The following is a 7,028-nucleotide window of genomic DNA, read 5'->3' on the forward strand; positions in this document are numbered from 1 at the left end:
CATATATATTATGTCGGAGTTTGGAAAAACAAAGAGGTGAGGGGCAAAAGCGATGTCTCAGAATTAAAAATAAACAAAACACCCAAACCATGAAAGACATCAAGCCACAGATTTAAGAAACACTAAAAATTTTAGGGATGATAAATATAAATCAAACCACATCTAAGCATATCCCAGTAAAACTGCTGAAAAACAAAAAGAGAGAAAAAAAATCTTGCAAGCAGCAAGAGAGGAAACAATGCGAGTAACAGTTGATTTTTCAACAAAACAGCGGAAGCCAGGAGCCAGGAGCATGAGATCTTCAAAGTTCTCAAGTAAAATAACCAACTGCTGGTTTTGGCTGGACTCACTCAGACCTCTGGAGCTGCGTGGGGTGGTTCTACTCCATCTGTCTCTCCTCCTCTTCTGGGTCTAGCGGGCTAACTTGAGAATGTTCTCATGGTAATGGCAGAGGCACGAGAGAGCAGACAGACACACAGGAGCACCTTTTAAGCTTTGCTCGTGCGACATTCTTAAGACCCCATTGGCCAAAGCGAGTCACATGACTAGACGCTGACTCAAAGAAAAGGGAAGTAAGTTCTGCCACTTGATAGGAAGGGCTGTGAAGTCATGTGGGAAAGTGGAGGCTACAAGAAGGAGTGAAGAATTGGAGCCATCAGCATAAAGCACCACAAGGTAACTGGTGAGGAAGAGCTACACAGATTCATTTTTGTAGGCTGTTTTCTCTGGACAGAAACGGATCAGGAATATCTACCTAAATAGTTCTAGCTGTTGTCTAAGAAGCGTTCACTTTCAGTTGCTACTTTCAGAAAGCAGATGCTTCGTACCACAGATGCTTTCACGAAACTCTAAGAGAAACTCCTTTTGCAGGACAGGAGGTAAATTAAGCGAAGGGGGAAAAATTGTGTTTACTCTTTAAAACAAGAGAGTGATGGTAGATTAGGGTGAAGTAAAACAATTAGACATGGATTTGGGTAACATCTTTGTTACCCAAACTAATAAAAGGCACTATGTAGAATTAAGTGACAAGATTTAAAAAATATACAGGGGCGCCTGGGTGGCTCAATCGGTTAAGCATCAGACTCTTGATTTCAGCTCAGGTCATGATCCCATAGTTTGTGAATTCAAGCCCCACATTGGGCCCTGTGCTGATAGCATGGAGCCTGCTTGGGATTCTGTCTCTCCTTCCCTCTGCCCCTCAACTGCTTGTGCTCTCTCTCTCTTTCTCTCAAAATAAATAAATAAACTTAAAAAAATACAGAAGCTACTCTTTCCCAGTTTACTATTGCTAAATTAGACTTATAATCCCAAAAGCGTATGGCAGAGAAGGCATAAAATTTCAGTGTATTAAGACACTGAGGCTGTTTCCCCACCTCTATTTAGAAAGAAGGAAACAAAATGGATCCCAGTACATACGTACACTTGTAGTTGGCAATGTAGGGATAGAGCAGAAGAAAATGGCCAGGACAAAAAAAAATTAGCCGAAGTGGTCCTTGGAAGGATTCGCTGGTCGTTAGAGGCACTGTGAGGGAAAACAATGCTTATCAAACAAGTCCATTATGTGCCCTGGATAGTAGCTGGGTGTCCAAGCATAAACTTCCTTCCAGATTTGTGTTCTCTTTAAAAATTCATGTAAATTTTGTGTTCTCCTGCACCATAAATATATGTTTGTTTTTTAGTAAAAAATCTTGTCTTAGCTTCCTAATCTTAAGGTCATATTTAAGAAGACTTAGGAAGAAATGTCACATCTATGCTAAGGCTTGGGGTATTTCCTGGCACATAAAGTTATATTCACTTAGGACTAGGGTTATTCGTGTAAGAATCTCAGGTGATAGTGTTGAGGTCAGGAGGACTGGGTTTTACTCTTGTCTTTGCCCAGTTCATGCTAGTTTTGGGGAAGTTATTTGAACTCTAAGAAGAGATCTCAGTTTCCTTGCCTGTAGGCAGAGATTGGTGGAGACCATCTCTAAGGTTCCTTCCAGGTTTGAGCGTCCAATCTCTTCTGGGAGCTAAGTTCAACCTCGGTATTTGCCTACGAGCTCCGCTACCATCACTGAAGCATGCCTGAGGCCCGTTTTAACGACCCATCCATCATAGAGGAAAGAGCCAATTTTCCCTTACAAGCGGACCATACAGATTGGTAGAGTCCTCTTTCCCTGCAACCCGGCATGGTTTCTCATTATAGGACAATACAGAGACAGCAAACAATGACAGGATAGGAATGTAGGTACCCCAAACAAGCAAATTAGAGACAATGCTGAATTTTTACCTATAATAGAAAAAATTAACATACTTTTCATGGGGAGATTGATGGACTTTGGCCTACTAACAGATGCAGGGCTTTTTGGTTTGTTTGTTTGTTTTTGTCTGATTCCATCAGCTTTGAAACTGAGAATGTAAATGAGACACCTGCATTAATAAAACAACAAGGTGGGGTTGGACACTTAAACTAAACAAAAGAAATCGGACCTGGGAGTGAATTACTTATTTATGGCATCTCCTGTGAAGCTACCTAACCCTTCTGTGAGGCCCGAGATGATCTCTTTGTTGGTCCTTAAGGCAAGGGTGTGTGTGTGTGTGTGTGCGCGCGTGTTGCTCTGTGATGGCTTGTGGTTTAGGGTCAATGGTGAGCTGGCTATGGGAGCCATTTTGTCCGAAGCATCTGTACAAGGAAGTGTGTTCTCCCTCCCTCTTTTCTTGAAGGCTCTAGAATCAAGCTCATGACAAGCAGGAGGTATGCTCAGGAATTTCACAAGATGGTATATCCAGGAGGCAGTGACAAAATTAAGACAAACGGAAGCAAGGCCAATGGTCTTAACTCTGAGAAAATCCCAAGGAGCTGGTGGCAACCTGATTTTTTGCATCCATTATAAGTGACCTGGGAAAAGTGTAAGTGAGTAACACAGTATTGGGTGGAACTTCCCTCCCAAGGCACAGAGTACAGAATGACCTAAATGGTCTCACTCATCTCTGTTTTCTACCTTCAGGGGTTCTCAAGTAACCTTGTTTAATGTCATTTAAATAAAGATCACCTTGAGTCTAATGTGCTATCTTAGAACAGAAGAACATTCACAATCTCAAATGGATTCTTAATAGGGGTTTTATGTATATGCATATATGCACCATGAAACATAAGTCTTGCTATTATATGTCTATGCCTCCAAGTTCACTTAAACTCAAAACTCCCTGTGGTTGCACATGGGCACATCCCATATGGACAACATTTACATAAGCACGCACAACTTTTGTCTTGGTCTAAATCAATTCTGCCAAAGAGCATCTTCTCCTTGTCTTGTAACTAGGAAGAAAGGGTCAGATAGAAGGATAGAAGAGAATCCCGCAGAAGAAAGGCCAGTCTCTCTAGCGGCGCTTTGTCAAGAAGTCATGCTTTCCCACTCGGATCTACAAAGGTATGATGAGCAACCTTCTCATGGTGCTGCCAATGGAGGATATGGAGCCCAACACTGAGGAGACAGCAAAGGATCACCAAGACCTGAGGGTCAGAGGGTATTAGAGATGCGGTCATCAGTTGCAAGGCTGTTGCAAGCCCAAGATGGAACTCCTGATAGAAACAGGGGGGTGGGGGGGGGTGTCCCTTCACCTCCTAAGAGCAGCCCCCTGATACAGCTGCCACATCCACTGAACCTCTCCTTATCCTGGTCCCTTCCAGTTATCCAAGTTGAGCAGCCCCATTTTGGGCTGCCCTTTCCTCCTTAGCTGTCCTAGGCTTCAAGATCAATTATTTCAAGCAAGTGTTCGGCACCACCCAGTTTCCTCTCCTCACTGATGCCACCCACCTCAGCCAATCCCGTCCATCCCTTACCTAGGATGAGTCCAGCCGTTCATTTCTTCAGTTCCCGGCCCTGAGGTGAAAGCTTCTACTGGGAGAAAAAACCCCAAACCAAAAGCAAGAGCTAAGCCAGAAGCTAGACCAGGACCGGCTCTTCTACCCTGTGTAATTCCTGGCCCGTTCTTGTCTTCTCATGCCTGCCCAGAAGTTTCATCCATTTCCCAAGGCAGCGATTTCAGAACATCATTTCTTCTTCCTCTTTTTTTTTTTAAGTTTACTTATTTATTTTCAGAGAGAGAGAGAGAGCATGCACACAGGGAAGAGGGGCAGAGGGTGAGAATCCCAAGCAGGATCTGCTGCACTGGCACCCACTCGGGGCTCGAACTCACAAGCCCATGAGATCATGACCTAAGTCGAAATCAAGCGTTGAATGCTCAACCGACTGAGCCACCCAGGCGCCGCTCAGAGCATCATTTCTTATCTCGAATCCTGAACCTACCCTGAGCCTCTCACTCTCAACAGAAGGCTCTAGCCTCCGCTTCACGGAGAATAATAGAAGTCACTACGCGGCCAGAGATCCCTTCAAACCTCCTCCATCCAGCCCCATCTCCAGCTGTCGTTCCTTTCTCCACTCAGAAAGTTGTTTCCCTGTCCCTGCCAAGGCTCACCGTCTGATACACTCTCAATTCTCTGCTGCCTCTCTTTTCTGGTGCTTGTTTCATCGATTAGTTTTCTCTTCTGCACTTTCAGTGCCCTTATTTAATTCTTCCCTCATTCTGTTGACATACTCAAATCACTGTCGTTGTTTTAACAGATACAAATCTCTACATCTCTTCTTTCTTCTGTGGTCACTAACAGCTTTTCTCCTTCCTCACCACCTCGTGTAGCAAAGTTTGTATTTTCTGCCTTCCTCATCTCCCATTTTCTCAACTCCCTGGGGCCTCCCATTAACGCCATCATGGTAACGGAAAGCATTGTCTGTGGTCACACCCGGATGAATGTCCATAACTTCTGTCTCAGTCAAGCAGCAACTGTCTTGCTTGACACATTGTGGTGGACCCTGGTGTTCCCACGCAGATCCACCTCCCATCCCCTGCCGGATGGAGACACTCGATCCCAGCTGCTGGGAGCTTACCCCTGAGTTCTTCCCCAGTGACTGCTCCCAGGAGAAGGGATCCCCTCACTCAAGGTTACTCTCCACTCCAGAGGCAGCCCGCATTCACTGACTTGTTGATCAAGGGACATCTTTGGGGAACCCGCCAAGCTTCAGACCTTTCCACGAGATGGACTGAAACCTTTGTGGAAACTCATTGCAAGTTTGATTTCTCCAACAAAAGGAATTCTGTCCGGTCCGCCTTTCTTCCCTTCCCCAACATCTGTTGCTTCTGAGAGCATTCCCCAATAAACTTCCTGCAAGCAAATGTCTATTTCAGAGTCTTTTTACTGGAGAACTTCGTATGAGACACAGGGGAAGCCATTTATTTCCCTGGAAAAGCTAGTAATGGAGTCAGAAATTCCTCTCTCTCTTTATCTCAGCATTTGCCTGTCAGGCTCCTTTGCTGGTACATGCTGTCCCAGGAAGCCTTGATCAGGCTGAATCCACAAACTTAATTTTGCTCAGGCAACAAATGAAGTTGAGTCTCAGTTATGAGGTCTTTGTTCAATTTCTTCATTTTTTGAATAACTTTTCTTCAGGGCAATACTGGATCAAAGACTCTACGTTGGAACTGTGGTCAAATTTTTAGGAATTAAGAATTTTTTAATGTTTATTTTTGAGAGAGAGAGAGAGAGAGAGAGAGAGTGAGTGCATGGGTGGGGGACAGAGAGAGAGGGAGAGACAGAATCCCAAGTAGGTTCCACGCTGCCAGCACAGAGCCCAGTGCAGGGTTTGAACTCATGAACCGTGAGATCATGACCTGAGCTGAAATAAAAAATCAGGTGCTCAACCTACTGAGCCACCCAGAGGCCCCTCGGAATTTCTTCTAGAAACACCAGCCAGGTCATGACCCCTTCAGTGATCTTCCATTGCACTTAGACTAAAATCCAAATGCCTTCCCATAGCTACCAGGTTGTAGATGATCTGAGGGCCATATCTGTGCCCTGATGTTCTCACTGTTGCCCACTCTACTCAGACACTCTGTTCCTCTCTCTGCTCCTCCGGCTTCAGGGATCTTGTCCTTGGTGCTCTGTGGCAGGCGTGCTTACTCCAGGTGTTTGGATGTCTGACTTCTTATCTTTCAGCTCCTATATCCGGTCCTCACAGAGGTCTTTCCTGGTCGTCAAGGTAAAACAGCTGTGCCCTTCCTCCCATGCCACAAACTCCATCTTATTACATTTTAAATATTTGTTAATTTTTTGAGTGTTTATATTTATTATTAGGAGGGAGAGAGAGAGAGCGCGCAGGAGAGGGGCAGAGAGAAAGGGAGGCAGAAGATCTGAAGCAGGCTTTGTGCTGACAGCAGACAGCCCAATCCGGGGCTCGAACTCACCAACTGTGAGGTCATGACCTGAGCTGATGTTGGATGCTTAACCCACTGAGCCACCCAGGTGCCCCCATTTTAAATATTTTTTTATAACAACGTAATACCTGAAATTATCATGCTTCTAAAAGCGTAATTTTTGAAAAGATTTTATTTTTAAGTAATCTCTACACCCAGAGATTAGGGTTCAAACTCGCAACCCTGCAGTCAACAGTCACATGCTCCACTGACTGAGCCAGCCAGGCCCCCTGCTTCTTAAATTTTTTATTTTTGCTCTCCTTCAGACTAGGTTGTAAATTTCACAGGCGTAGGCACCTTGTCTATCTTGAACTTTGCTTTCTCCCTCACTGACAATAATATTTATAGACACTCACACATAGGCAGTCAACAGACACTGAATAACTAAGTAAGTAATTTAAAATCCAGGCATACTGGCCTCACATATAAAATATGTCTGTTCCATTTCACTGATTTACGGTATAAAATGTGGCCATATCTTTTTTACTATTCAGAGTAATACAGTTCTAAGCCCTTGCTTCCCTCTCTTGTTAGCCAGATATTCTGGTTAATTCTTTCCTCTTTTTGTGGGCCCATTTCTTATTTTTCCAGTCTACTTCCCCATGAGCTGGCCACTCCATAGCTAGTGCTGTTTCTCCTCTGGCCATTGTCCAATAACACTCAGGGGACAATGCAGTGGTCTCCCGGACAGGTGGGGATGCTCTTGATGATGGCCAGGAGACATCAGTGAGTGTGGAACG

At 44.5% G+C, this 7,028-nt stretch overlaps 1 long non-coding RNA gene across 1 annotated transcript; it reads left to right on the top strand.

Annotated features, from left to right (window-relative positions):
* The first annotated feature begins 592 nt into the window (after window positions 1-592).
* LOC125166093 (uncharacterized) lies at window positions 593-5,530 on the top strand. The gene is made up of 3 exons (XR_007152346.1): window positions 593-675; window positions 2,704-2,889; window positions 3,303-5,530. It is a non-coding gene; the product is annotated as an uncharacterized LOC125166093 (long non-coding RNA).
* Window positions 5,531-7,028: the final 1,498 nt, after the last annotated feature.

Source organism: Prionailurus viverrinus, chromosome B2 (genome assembly GCF_022837055.1).
Source record: "Prionailurus viverrinus isolate Anna chromosome B2, UM_Priviv_1.0, whole genome shotgun sequence".
NCBI classification, from domain to species: Eukaryota; Metazoa; Chordata; class Mammalia; order Carnivora; family Felidae; genus Prionailurus; species Prionailurus viverrinus.